We start from the raw sequence: 12,157 nt of genomic DNA, 5'->3' as shown, positions 1-12,157 counted from the left end.
GCCACAGGAGGACACGGAGGAGGGTCCCGGCCCCCACGAAGCGGTGCCGGCAGTTCTCCACGGGCTTGGGCGTTTTCCAGAGGTAGGAGATGGAGGGGACTGATTTCTTCAGCGCCCCCCAAACCAGGCCACCCCACCCCACCCATGGGACACATCCCCAGAGAGAGACGCCCCATACACTGGCTGTGCCCCAGCCCTGGCCCGGGGGAATAGGCGGCAGCCCACCCACAGGGCGAGGGGGGGGGCGCAGCTGAAAGGGGTTGTGGGGGAGGGCGGCCCCTGGCTGGGGTCAAAGGGCGAGCGTCCCGCGCGTGCGCAGTCAGCGGCAGGCAGCGACGCGCTGGGGGTGGGCAGCGGGTAGGTGAAGGAGGCCGGGCGAGGAGACGAGGGGGGCTGGGAGGGCTCCACCTTGGCGAGTCCAGCCGTGGAGGCGCATCTTGTGTGAGTGTGAGTGAGTGTGAGTGTGTGTGTGTGTGTATAGAGAGACAGCCCCCCGCCCCGCCCCGCCCCGCCCCGCCCCGCCCCGCCCATCACCCCCGTCCCTGGGAGCCCGCGGGACCCGGCCGGCGAACTCAACCGGCCCGGCCCGGCGCGGGGCCTGGGGCGGGAGGCGGCGGCGGGGAAGCCCAGAGAGGCTCGGCTTCTTGAGCGGGGCAGGGGCGCCCTCCGCCGCCGCCGTCTAGGGCCACACCACCCTGAACGCCCCCGATCTCGTCTGGTCTCGGAAGCTAAGCGGGGTCGGGCCTGGTTAGTACTTGGATGGGAGACCGCCTGGGAATACCGGGTGCCACAGGCTGCTGCTTTTTTTTTTTTTTTTGCCTCTTGTTCTGTCCCCTTTCTGGGAGCGCGGCGGCGGCCCGGGGTGGGGGTCACCCCCACCCTCAGCGCCCGCCCGCGGTGCCTGGCGCCCCAGCCCGCACCGTGGGGCCTCCTCTTGTCCCAAGCCGCGACACCGCCGCCACGCGGCAGCATGCGTGGCATCTGGACTGTCAGGTCTCAGACCAAAGGTCTGCTCTGTGGGAACCGACACGCTGGAGGAAACCTTGAGAGTCTGAGAGGGGAGGGAGTTCCAGAAGAAGGCCAGGATGTCATTTTGAGGGAGTATGTGACCAGAACTCGTCCCGTTGCTTTTGGGGTTCTATGGGCTACACGCAGGAATCTTTGGTGGTGGCACCTGATGTTGGGGGATCCGGAGTCACACCCAGACCTGCTCCACAGGCCTCCTTTTACTTTTCTCTTCGGATTCATGATTTTTAAAAAGTGTCTCTTACCTCTATGATTGCATTTTCTTTTCTCTCTCTTTTCAAGCAGATGATGGGAGTACAAGTATTCAGGTGACATGTGTTGCCCGTGCCCCCCTCCCCCCTGTGTTCTTTTTTTTTTTTTTTTTTTTTTTTTTTGAGACAGAGTCTCGTTTTGCTGCCCAGGCTAGAGTGAGTGCCATGGCGTCAGCCTAGCTCACGGCAACCTCAATCTCCGGGCTCAAGCAATCCTGCTGCCTCAGCCTCCCGAGTAGTTGGGACTACAGGCATGCACCACCACGCCCGGCTGTGTTTTTCTATATATATTAGTTGGCCAATTAATTTCTTTCTATTTTTAGTAGAGACGGGGGTCTCGCTCTTGCTCAGGCTGGTTTCGAACTCCTGACCTGGAGCAATCCGCCCGCCTCGGCCTCCCAGAGAGCTAGGATTACAGGCGTGAGCCACCGCGCCCGGCCCCCCCTGTGTTCTTATTCATATACCTCTCATGTTGTTGCAGCGTATTGTGGGGGTACCAATGTTAAGGTCGGGTGCCTTGCCCTCTCCAAGCCTCCCCCCTCGGGTCAGAGCTTCAAGTGCGCCCATCCCCCAGTCGGTGCGCACCCACCCCATGCCTAATGGATGTGTATGCCCCTCCCCTCCCCCCACCCGCCCGACACCCACCCGATGAAGGTGATTCCTCTCTGTCCACTTAGGCGTCCATCCGTTCGTACCAATTTGCTGGTGAGCGCGCTCACGTGGTGCTCGTGTGTCCATTCTTGGGATACCTGGCTTACTGGAACGGGTTCCAGCTCTGGCCAGGAGAACACGAGAGGCGCCCTCTCACCGCTGCTCCTCACAGCCGAATGGCACTCCGTGGTGTCCACGCGCCACATTTTATTAATGCACTCCTGGATGGATGGGCACTCGGGTCGCTTCCACGTCTTTGCGATTGTGAATTGTGCCCTAACTGTCACCCTAACCCTTACCCAGCCCGTCTCCTCTGCCCCTGCCTGACGCGCTCCTCCCCGGCCAGGCCCGTCACTGTCCTGGGCCCCCGCCTGACCGGCTCCTCCCCGCCCGGCCTGTCACCGTCCTCTGCCCCTGCCTGACATGCTCCTTCCCGCCCGGCCTCTCACCGTCCTCGGCCCCTGCCTGACCGGCTCCTCCGTCGCCTGGGCCTTCCAAGGGCTTGGTGTGGACGCTGCTTCCAGGAAGCCCTCCAGAAACCCGGCAGCAGGGTGGCCGCAGCAGTCTCCAGCAGCCGTCCCTAAGTCGCGTGAGTGCGGGGGACGTGCCCCCGCTGTGCCGCGGGGGCCCAGCCTGGTGTCTTCCCTGAGGCCCTGCGGCTGCCGGCTGGGCTGCCGCTCCCCGCAAGGGGAGAGCCGCGGAGGTGGGGACCGCCTCCTGATGGGGACGTACACGCAGCTCTCCAAGTCGGATTCCGGGGCTCTCTGTCCTGCCCGAAGGCCCAGCCGGCCTGCGGGTCCTTAGAGTGGCAAAAACCTCCGAAAACTGAGACTGAGGGTCCGGTGGGTGTCTGCACTTTTGTGCTGGGCACCCCAGGGAGGCCCGGGGGCTGGCTGGACAACGTGGTCTGCTGGGCGGGGGGGTTGGAGGAGCAACTGATGCCCTTTGCACTTTGGGTAGCAAGAGTCTGAGGTGTCTCTGAGCCCTGTGCCCTGTGGGGGGGGGGCGGGGGGGAGGAGGAGGAGGAGGAGGAGGAGGTGGGAAGGGCCGGGGCCTGCAGTCCTGTTCCCGGGGTGGCACGGCAAGTGGCTTCTTCCACAGGCTGCTTGGCCTGGGCTCCCTGCACCTGGGCCTTTGGAGGACCGGCCCTGTGCTTGCCAACACTTCCTGCAGGGACCCAGAGCTGGGAGGTGGCATCTCTCAGCCCTGGGTCGGGCAGAGCCCCAGCGGGCCATGCCCACAACCTCTCTCAGCACCGGTCCCCCAGAAGGCTCCTTTGGGACCAGGATTCTCTTGCGGTGACTCTTTAAGGTCTGGCCCCTGGATGGAGGGGCACCAGGAGTAGAGGAGCAGGAAGGGGAAGGGGGTGGCCATGCGAGGGGACACTTTGAGGCCAAGTCCCAGCTTCAGCCTGATCCTCCTGGGAACCCCGCTCTGAGACAAGGAGCCGGGCTTCCCATTCCCACAGCAGCCAGTCGTGGGCTGAGGACACCTGGGGCGTTGGGAACTCCCTGGCTTCTCCTTGGTTTAACATCTGGAGCTGCTTGTGAATCGCGCCGCCACACACACCCGAGCGCAGGTGTCTTCCGCACAGACTGCGGGCCTCGCTCTTCTGAATGCCGCTAGCTCGCCACCCACCCACGGGTGAACCCGGTCAGGGTGCTTTCTCTAAGGGGCAGACTCTTTTCCGGGCGGGCTACCGGTGTCTCTGTTTGCTCGTTTCTTTCTTCCATTTCGGGAAAGTCTTCCTTGCTGGGTGTGGAAATCTCCTATGCCTTCCCTCGCCTATTCTGTCAGCTTTAAAATTCTCTTTCAGTTGCCACCCTCACAGATGGATTAGGAAACTCTTTCCGGTGCACTCATTAGTGAAATGACCTCCAGGAAGCTGGAATCCAATATCTAATGGCCGATTTTTAGCGAGTCCACACGCCAGGGTGGTCGGGGTCCAATGCAGCCCCGGCCAGGCCCAGGCCCCTTGGACTGGGCCACAGGAGGACACGGAGGAGGGTCCCGGCCCCCACGAAGCGGTGCCGGCAGTTCTCCACGGGCTTGGGCGTTTTCCAGAGGTAGGAGATGGAGGGGACTGATTTCTTCAGCGCCCCCCAAACCAGGCCACCCCACCCCACCCATGGGACACATCCCCAGAGAGAGACGCCCCATACACTGGCTGTGCCCCAGCCCTGGCCCGGGGGAATAGGCGGCAGCCCACCCACAGGGCGAGGGGGGGGGCGCAGCTGAAAGGGGTTGTGGGGGAGGGCGGCCCCTGGCTGGGGTCAAAGGGCGAGCGTCCCGCGCGTGCGCAGTCAGCGGCAGGCAGCGACGCGCTGGGGGTGGGCAGCGGGTAGGTGAAGGAGGCCGGGCGAGGAGACGAGGGGGGCTGGGAGGGCTCCACCTTGGCGAGTCCAGCCGTGGAGGCGCATCTTGTGTGAGTGTGAGTGAGTGTGAGTGTGTGTGTGTGTGTATAGAGAGACAGCCCCCCGCCCCGCCCCGCCCCGCCCATCACCCCCGTCCCTGGGAGCCCGCGGGACCCGGCCGGCGAACTCAACCGGCCCGGCCCGGCGCGGGGCCTGGGGCGGGAGGCGGCGGCGGGGAAGCCCAGAGAGGCTCGGCTTCTTGAGCGGGGCAGGGGCGCCCTCCGCCGCCGCCGTCTAGGGCCACACCACCCTGAACGCCCCCGATCTCGTCTGGTCTCGGAAGCTAAGCGGGGTCGGGCCTGGTTAGTACTTGGATGGGAGACCGCCTGGGAATACCGGGTGCCACAGGCTGCTGCTTTTTTTTTTTTTTTTTTTTTTTTGCCTCTTGTTCTGTCCCCTTTCTGGGAGCGCGGCGGCGGCCCGGGGTGGGGGTCACCCCCACCCTCAGCGCCCGCCCGCGGTGCCTGGCGCCCCAGCCCGCACCGTGGGGCCTCCTCTTGTCCCAAGCCGCGACACCGCCGCCACGCGGCAGCATGCGTGGCATCTGGACTGTCAGGTCTCAGACCAAAGGTCTGCTCTGTGGGAACCGACACGCTGGAGGAAACCTTGAGAGTCTGAGAGGGGAGGGAGTTCCAGAAGAAGGCCAGGATGTCATTTTGAGGGAGTATGTGACCAGAACTCGTCCCGTTGCTTTTGGGGTTCTATGGGCTACACGCAGGAATCTTTGGTGGTGGCACCTGATGTTGGGGGATCCGGAGTCACACCCAGACCTGCTCCACAGGCCTCCTTTTACTTTTCTCTTCGGATTCATGATTTTTAAAAAGTGTCTCTTACCTCTATGATTGCATTTTCTTTTCTCTCTCTTTTCAAGCAGATGATGGGAGTACAAGTATTCAGGTGACATGTGTTGCCCGTGCCCCCCTCCCCCCTGTGTTCTTTTTTTTTTTTTTTTTTTTTTTTTTGAGACAGAGTCTCGTTTTGCTGCCCAGGCTAGAGTGAGTGCCATGGCGTCAGCCTAGCTCACGGCAACCTCAATCTCCGGGCTCAAGCAATCCTGCTGCCTCAGCCTCCCGAGTAGTTGGGACTACAGGCATGCACCACCACGCCCGGCTGTGTTTTTCTATATATATTAGTTGGCCAATTAATTTCTTTCTATTTTTAGTAGAGACGGGGGTCTCGCTCTTGCTCAGGCTGGTTTCGAACTCCTGACCTGGAGCAATCCGCCCGCCTCGGCCTCCCAGAGAGCTAGGATTACAGGCGTGAGCCACCGCGCCCGGCCCCCCCTGTGTTCTTATTCATATACCTCTCATGTTGTTGCAGCGTATTGTGGGGGTACCAATGTTAAGGTCGGGTGCCTTGCCCTCTCCAAGCCTCCCCCCTCGGGTCAGAGCTTCAAGTGCGCCCATCCCCCAGTCGGTGCGCACCCACCCCATGCCTAATGGATGTGTATGCCCCTCCCCTCCCCCCACCCGCCCGACACCCACCCGATGAAGGTGATTCCTCTCTGTCCACTTAGGCGTCCATCCGTTCGTACCAATTTGCTGGTGAGCGCGCTCACGTGGTGCTCGTGTGTCCATTCTTGGGATACCTGGCTTACTGGAACGGGTTCCAGCTCTGGCCAGGAGAACACGAGAGGCGCCCTCTCACCGCTGCTCCTCACAGCCGAATGGCACTCCGTGGTGTCCACGCGCCACATTTTATTAATGCACTCCTGGATGGATGGGCACTCGGGTCGCTTCCACGTCTTTGCGATTGTGAATTGTGCCCTAACTGTCACCCTAACCCTTACCCAGCCCGTCTCCTCTGCCCCTGCCTGACGCGCTCCTCCCCGGCCAGGCCCGTCACTGTCCTGGGCCCCCGCCTGACCGGCTCCTCCCCGCCCGGCCTGTCACCGTCCTCTGCCCCTGCCTGACATGCTCCTTCCCGCCCGGCCTCTCACCGTCCTCGGCCCCTGCCTGACCGGCTCCTCCGTCGCCTGGGCCTTCCAAGGGCTTGGTGTGGACGCTGCTTCCAGGAAGCCCTCCAGAAACCCGGCAGCAGGGTGGCCGCAGCAGTCTCCAGCAGCCGTCCCTAAGTCGCGTGAGTGCGGGGGACGTGCCCCCGCTGTGCCGCGGGGGCCCAGCCTGGTGTCTTCCCTGAGGCCCTGCGGCTGCCGGCTGGGCTGCCGCTCCCCGCAAGGGGAGAGCCGCGGAGGTGGGGACCGCCTCCTGATGGGGACGTACACGCAGCTCTCCAAGTCGGATTCCGGGGCTCTCTGTCCTGCCCGAAGGCCCAGCCGGCCTGCGGGTCCTTAGAGTGGCAAAAACCTCCGAAAACTGAGACTGAGGGTCCGGTGGGTGTCTGCACTTTTGTGCTGGGCACCCCAGGGAGGCCCGGGGGCTGGCTGGACAACGTGGTCTGCTGGGCGGGGGGGTTGGAGGAGCAACTGATGCCCTTTGCACTTTGGGTAGCAAGAGTCTGAGGTGTCTCTGAGCCCTGTGCCCTGTGGGGGGGGGCGGGGGGGAGGAGGAGGAGGAGGAGGAGGAGGTGGGAAGGGCCGGGGCCTGCAGTCCTGTTCCCGGGGTGGCACGGCAAGTGGCTTCTTCCACAGGCTGCTTGGCCTGGGCTCCCTGCACCTGGGCCTTTGGAGGACCGGCCCTGTGCTTGCCAACACTTCCTGCAGGGACCCAGAGCTGGGAGGTGGCATCTCTCAGCCCTGGGTCGGGCAGAGCCCCAGCGGGCCATGCCCACAACCTCTCTCAGCACCGGTCCCCCAGAAGGCTCCTTTGGGACCAGGATTCTCTTGCGGTGACTCTTTAAGGTCTGGCCCCTGGATGGAGGGGCACCAGGAGTAGAGGAGCAGGAAGGGGAAGGGGGTGGCCATGCGAGGGGACACTTTGAGGCCAAGTCCCAGCTTCAGCCTGATCCTCCTGGGAACCCCGCTCTGAGACAAGGAGCCGGGCTTCCCATTCCCACAGCAGCCAGTCGTGGGCTGAGGACACCTGGGGCGTTGGGAACTCCCTGGCTTCTCCTTGGTTTAACATCTGGAGCTGCTTGTGAATCGCGCCGCCACACACACCCGAGCGCAGGTGTCTTCCGCACAGACTGCGGGCCTCGCTCTTCTGAATGCCGCTAGCTCGCCACCCACCCACGGGTGAACCCGGTCAGGGTGCTTTCTCTAAGGGGCAGACTCTTTTCCGGGCGGGCTACCGGTGTCTCTGTTTGCTCGTTTCTTTCTTCCATTTCGGGAAAGTCTTCCTTGCTGGGTGTGGAAATCTCCTATGCCTTCCCTCGCCTATTCTGTCAGCTTTAAAATTCTCTTTCAGTTGCCACCCTCACAGATGGATTAGGAAACTCTTTCCGGTGCACTCATTAGTGAAATGACCTCCAGGAAGCTGGAATCCAATATCTAATGGCCGATTTTTAGCGAGTCCACACGCCAGGGTGGTCGGGGTCCAATGCAGCCCCGGCCAGGCCCAGGCCCCTTGGACTGGGCCACAGGAGGACACGGAGGAGGGTCCCGGCCCCCACGAAGCGGTGCCGGCAGTTCTCCACGGGCTTGGGCGTTTTCCAGAGGTAGGAGATGGAGGGGACTGATTTCTTCAGCGCCCCCCAAACCAGGCCACCCCACCCCACCCATGGGACACATCCCCAGAGAGAGACGCCCCATACACTGGCTGTGCCCCAGCCCTGGCCCGGGGGAATAGGCGGCAGCCCACCCACAGGGCGAGGGGGGGGGCGCAGCTGAAAGGGGTTGTGGGGGAGGGCGGCCCCTGGCTGGGGTCAAAGGGCGAGCGTCCCGCGCGTGCGCAGTCAGCGGCAGGCAGCGACGCGCTGGGGGTGGGCAGCGGGTAGGTGAAGGAGGCCGGGCGAGGAGACGAGGGGGGCTGGGAGGGCTCCACCTTGGCGAGTCCAGCCGTGGAGGCGCATCTTGTGTGAGTGTGAGTGAGTGTGAGTGTGTGTGTGTGTGTATAGAGAGACAGCCCCCCGCCCCGCCCCGCCCCGCCCATCACCCCCGTCCCTGGGAGCCCGCGGGACCCGGCCAGCGAACTCAACCGGCCCGGCCCGGCGCGGGGCCTGGGGCGGGAGGCGGCGGCGGGGAAGCCCAGAGAGGCTCGGCTTCTTGAGCGGGGCAGGGGCGCCCTCCGCCGCCGCCGTCTAGGGCCACACCACCCTGAACGCCCCCGATCTCGTCTGGTCTCGGAAGCTAAGCGGGGTCGGGCCTGGTTAGTACTTGGATGGGAGACCGCCTGGGAATACCGGGTGCCACAGGCTGCTGCTTTTTTTTTTTTTTTTTTTTTTTTTGCCTCTTGTTCTGTCCCCTTTCTGGGAGCGCGGCGGCGGCCCGGGGTGGGGGTCACCCCCACCCTCAGCGCCCGCCCGCGGTGCCTGGCGCCCCAGCCCGCACCGTGGGGCCTCCTCTTGTCCCAAGCCGCGACACCGCCGCCACGCGGCAGCATGCGTGGCATCTGGACTGTCAGGTCTCAGACCAAAGGTCTGCTCTGTGGGAACCGACACGCTGGAGGAAACCTTGAGAGTCTGAGAGGGGAGGGAGTTCCAGAAGAAGGCCAGGATGTCATTTTGAGGGAGTATGTGACCAGAACTCGTCCCGTTGCTTTTGGGGTTCTATGGGCTACACGCAGGAATCTTTGGTGGTGGCACCTGATGTTGGGGGATCCGGAGTCACACCCAGACCTGCTCCACAGGCCTCCTTTTACTTTTCTCTTCGGATTCATGATTTTTAAAAAGTGTCTCTTACCTCTATGATTGCATTTTCTTTTCTCTCTCTTTTCAAGCAGATGATGGGAGTACAAGTATTCAGGTGACATGTGTTGCCCGTGCCCCCCTCCCCCCTGTGTTCTTTTTTTTTTTTTTTTTTTTTTTTTTTTGAGACAGAGTCTCGTTTTGCTGCCCAGGCTAGAGTGAGTGCCATGGCGTCAGCCTAGCTCACGGCAACCTCAATCTCCGGGCTCAAGCAATCCTGCTGCCTCAGCCTCCCGAGTAGTTGGGACTACAGGCATGCACCACCACGCCCGGCTGTGTTTTTCTATATATATTAGTTGGCCAATTAATTTCTTTCTATTTTTAGTAGAGACGGGGGTCTCGCTCTTGCTCAGGCTGGTTTCGAACTCCTGACCTGGAGCAATCCGCCCGCCTCGGCCTCCCAGAGAGCTAGGATTACAGGCGTGAGCCACCGCGCCCGGCCCCCCCTGTGTTCTTATTCATATACCTCTCATGTTGTTGCAGCGTATTGTGGGGGTACCAATGTTAAGGTCGGGTGCCTTGCCCTCTCCAAGCCTCCCCCCTCGGGTCAGAGCTTCAAGTGCGCCCATCCCCCAGTCGGTGCGCACCCACCCCATGCCTAATGGATGTTATGCCCCTCCCCTCCCCCCACCCGCCCGACACCCACCCGATGAAGGTGATTCCTCTCTGTCCACTTAGGCGTCCATCCGTTCGTACCAATTTGCTGGTGAGCGCGCTCACGTGGTGCTCGTGTGTCCATTCTTGGGATACCTGGCTTACTGGAACGGGTTCCAGCTCTGGCCAGGAGAACACGAGAGGCGCCCTCTCACCGCTGCTCCTCACAGCCGAATGGCACTCCGTGGTGTCCACGCGCCACATTTTATTAATGCACTCCTGGATGGATGGGCACTCGGGTCGCTTCCACGTCTTTGCGATTGTGAATTGTGCCCTAACTGTCACCCTAACCCTTACCCAGCCCGTCTCCTCTGCCCCTGCCTGACGCGCTCCTCCCCGGCCAGGCCCGTCACTGTCCTGGGCCCCCGCCTGACCGGCTCCTCCCCGCCCGGCCTGTCACCGTCCTCTGCCCCTGCCTGACATGCTCCTTCCCGCCCGGCCTCTCACCGTCCTCGGCCCCTGCCTGACCGGCTCCTCCGTCGCCTGGGCCTTCCAAGGGCTTGGTGTGGACGCTGCTTCCAGGAAGCCCTCCAGAAACCCGGCAGCAGGGTGGCCGCAGCAGTCTCCAGCAGCCGTCCCTAAGTCGCGTGAGTGCGGGGGACGTGCCCCCGCTGTGCCGCGGGGGCCCAGCCTGGTGTCTTCCCTGAGGCCCTGCGGCTGCCGGCTGGGCTGCCGCTCCCCGCAAGGGGAGAGCCGCGGAGGTGGGGACCGCCTCCTGATGGGGACGTACACGCAGCTCTCCAAGTCGGATTCCGGGGCTCTCTGTCCTGCCCGAAGGCCCAGCCGGCCTGCGGGTCCTTAGAGTGGCAAAAACCTCCGAAAACTGAGACTGAGGGTCCGGTGGGTGTCTGCACTTTTGTGCTGGGCACCCCAGGGAGGCCCGGGGGCTGGCTGGACAACGTGGTCTGCTGGGCGGGGGGGTTGGAGGAGCAACTGATGCCCTTTGCACTTTGGGTAGCAAGAGTCTGAGGTGTCTCTGAGCCCTGTGCCCTGTGGGGGGGGGCGGGGGGGAGGAGGAGGAGGAGGAGGAGGAGGTGGGAAGGGCCGGGGCCTGCAGTCCTGTTCCCGGGGTGGCACGGCAAGTGGCTTCTTCCACAGGCTGCTTGGCCTGGGCTCCCTGCACCTGGGCCTTTGGAGGACCGGCCCTGTGCTTGCCAACACTTCCTGCAGGGACCCAGAGCTGGGAGGTGGCATCTCTCAGCCCTGGGTCGGGCAGAGCCCCAGCGGGCCATGCCCACAACCTCTCTCAGCACCGGTCCCCCAGAAGGCTCCTTTGGGACCAGGATTCTCTTGCGGTGACTCTTTAAGGTCTGGCCCCTGGATGGAGGGGCACCAGGAGTAGAGGAGCAGGAAGGGGAAGGGGGTGGCCATGCGAGGGGACACTTTGAGGCCAAGTCCCAGCTTCAGCCTGATCCTCCTGGGAACCCCGCTCTGAGACAAGGAGCCGGGCTTCCCATTCCCACAGCAGCCAGTCGTGGGCTGAGGACACCTGGGGCGTTGGGAACTCCCTGGCTTCTCCTTGGTTTAACATCTGGAGCTGCTTGTGAATCGCGCCGCCACACACACCCGAGCGCAGGTGTCTTCCGCACAGACTGCGGGCCTCGCTCTTCTGAATGCCGCTAGCTCGCCACCCACCCACGGGTGAACCCGGTCAGGGTGCTTTCTCTAAGGGGCAGACTCTTTTCCGGGCGGGCTACCGGTGTCTCTGTTTGCTCGTTTCTTTCTTCCATTTCGGGAAAGTCTTCCTTGCTGGGTGTGGAAATCTCCTATGCCTTCCCTCGCCTATTCTGTCAGCTTTAAAATTCTCTTTCAGTTGCCACCCTCACAGATGGATTAGGAAACTCTTTCCGGTGCACTCATTAGTGAAATGACCTCCAGGAAGCTGGAATCCAATATCTAATGGCCGATTTTTAGCGAGTCCACACGCCAGGGTGGTCGGGGTCCAATGCAGCCCCGGCCAGGCCCAGGCCCCTTGGACTGGGCCACAGGAGGACACGGAGGAGGGTCCCGGCCCCCACGAAGCGGTGCCGGCAGTTCTCCACGGGCTTGGGCGTTTTCCAGAGGTAGGAGATGGAGGGGACTGATTTCTTCAGCGCCCCCCAAACCAGGCCACCCCACCCCACCCATGGGACACATCCCCAGAGAGAGACGCCCCATACACTGGCTGTGCCCCAGCCCTGGCCCGGGGGAATAGGCGGCAGCCCACCCACAGGGCGAGGGGGGGGGCGCAGCTGAAAGGGGTTGTGGGGGAGGGCGGCCCCTGGCTGGGGTCAAAGGGCGAGCGTCCCGCGCGTGCGCAGTCAGCGGCAGGCAGCGACGCGCTGGGGGTGGGCAGCGGGTAGGTGAAGGAGGCCGGGCGAGGAGACGAGGGGGGCTGGGAGGGCTCCACCTTGGCGAGTCCAGCCGTGGAGGCGCATC

At 63.2% G+C, this 12,157-nt stretch overlaps 3 non-coding genes across 3 annotated transcripts; all 3 read left to right on the top strand.

Annotated features, from left to right (window-relative positions):
* Positions 1 to 677: 677 nt before the first annotated feature.
* LOC142867827 (5S ribosomal RNA) lies at positions 678 to 796 on the top strand. Its single transcript, XR_012917159.1, has one exon. It is a non-coding gene; the product is annotated as a 5S ribosomal RNA (ribosomal RNA).
* A 3,778-nt stretch (positions 797 to 4,574) lies between these two features.
* Positions 4,575 to 4,693, top strand: LOC142867826 (5S ribosomal RNA). The gene has a single exon (XR_012917158.1). It is a non-coding gene; the product is annotated as a 5S ribosomal RNA (ribosomal RNA).
* A 3,784-nt stretch (positions 4,694 to 8,477) lies between these two features.
* On the top strand, positions 8,478 to 8,596 carry LOC142867825 (5S ribosomal RNA). Its single transcript, XR_012917157.1, has one exon. It is a non-coding gene; the product is annotated as a 5S ribosomal RNA (ribosomal RNA).
* Positions 8,597 to 12,157: the final 3,561 nt, after the last annotated feature.

This window comes from Microcebus murinus, unplaced genomic scaffold, assembly GCF_040939455.1.
Source record: "Microcebus murinus isolate Inina unplaced genomic scaffold, M.murinus_Inina_mat1.0 scaf020_hap2_Mmur4.0, whole genome shotgun sequence".
In the NCBI taxonomy this organism is placed as follows: domain Eukaryota; kingdom Metazoa; phylum Chordata; class Mammalia; order Primates; family Cheirogaleidae; genus Microcebus; species Microcebus murinus.
This window is presented reverse-complemented; position numbering and strand designations above follow the sequence as displayed.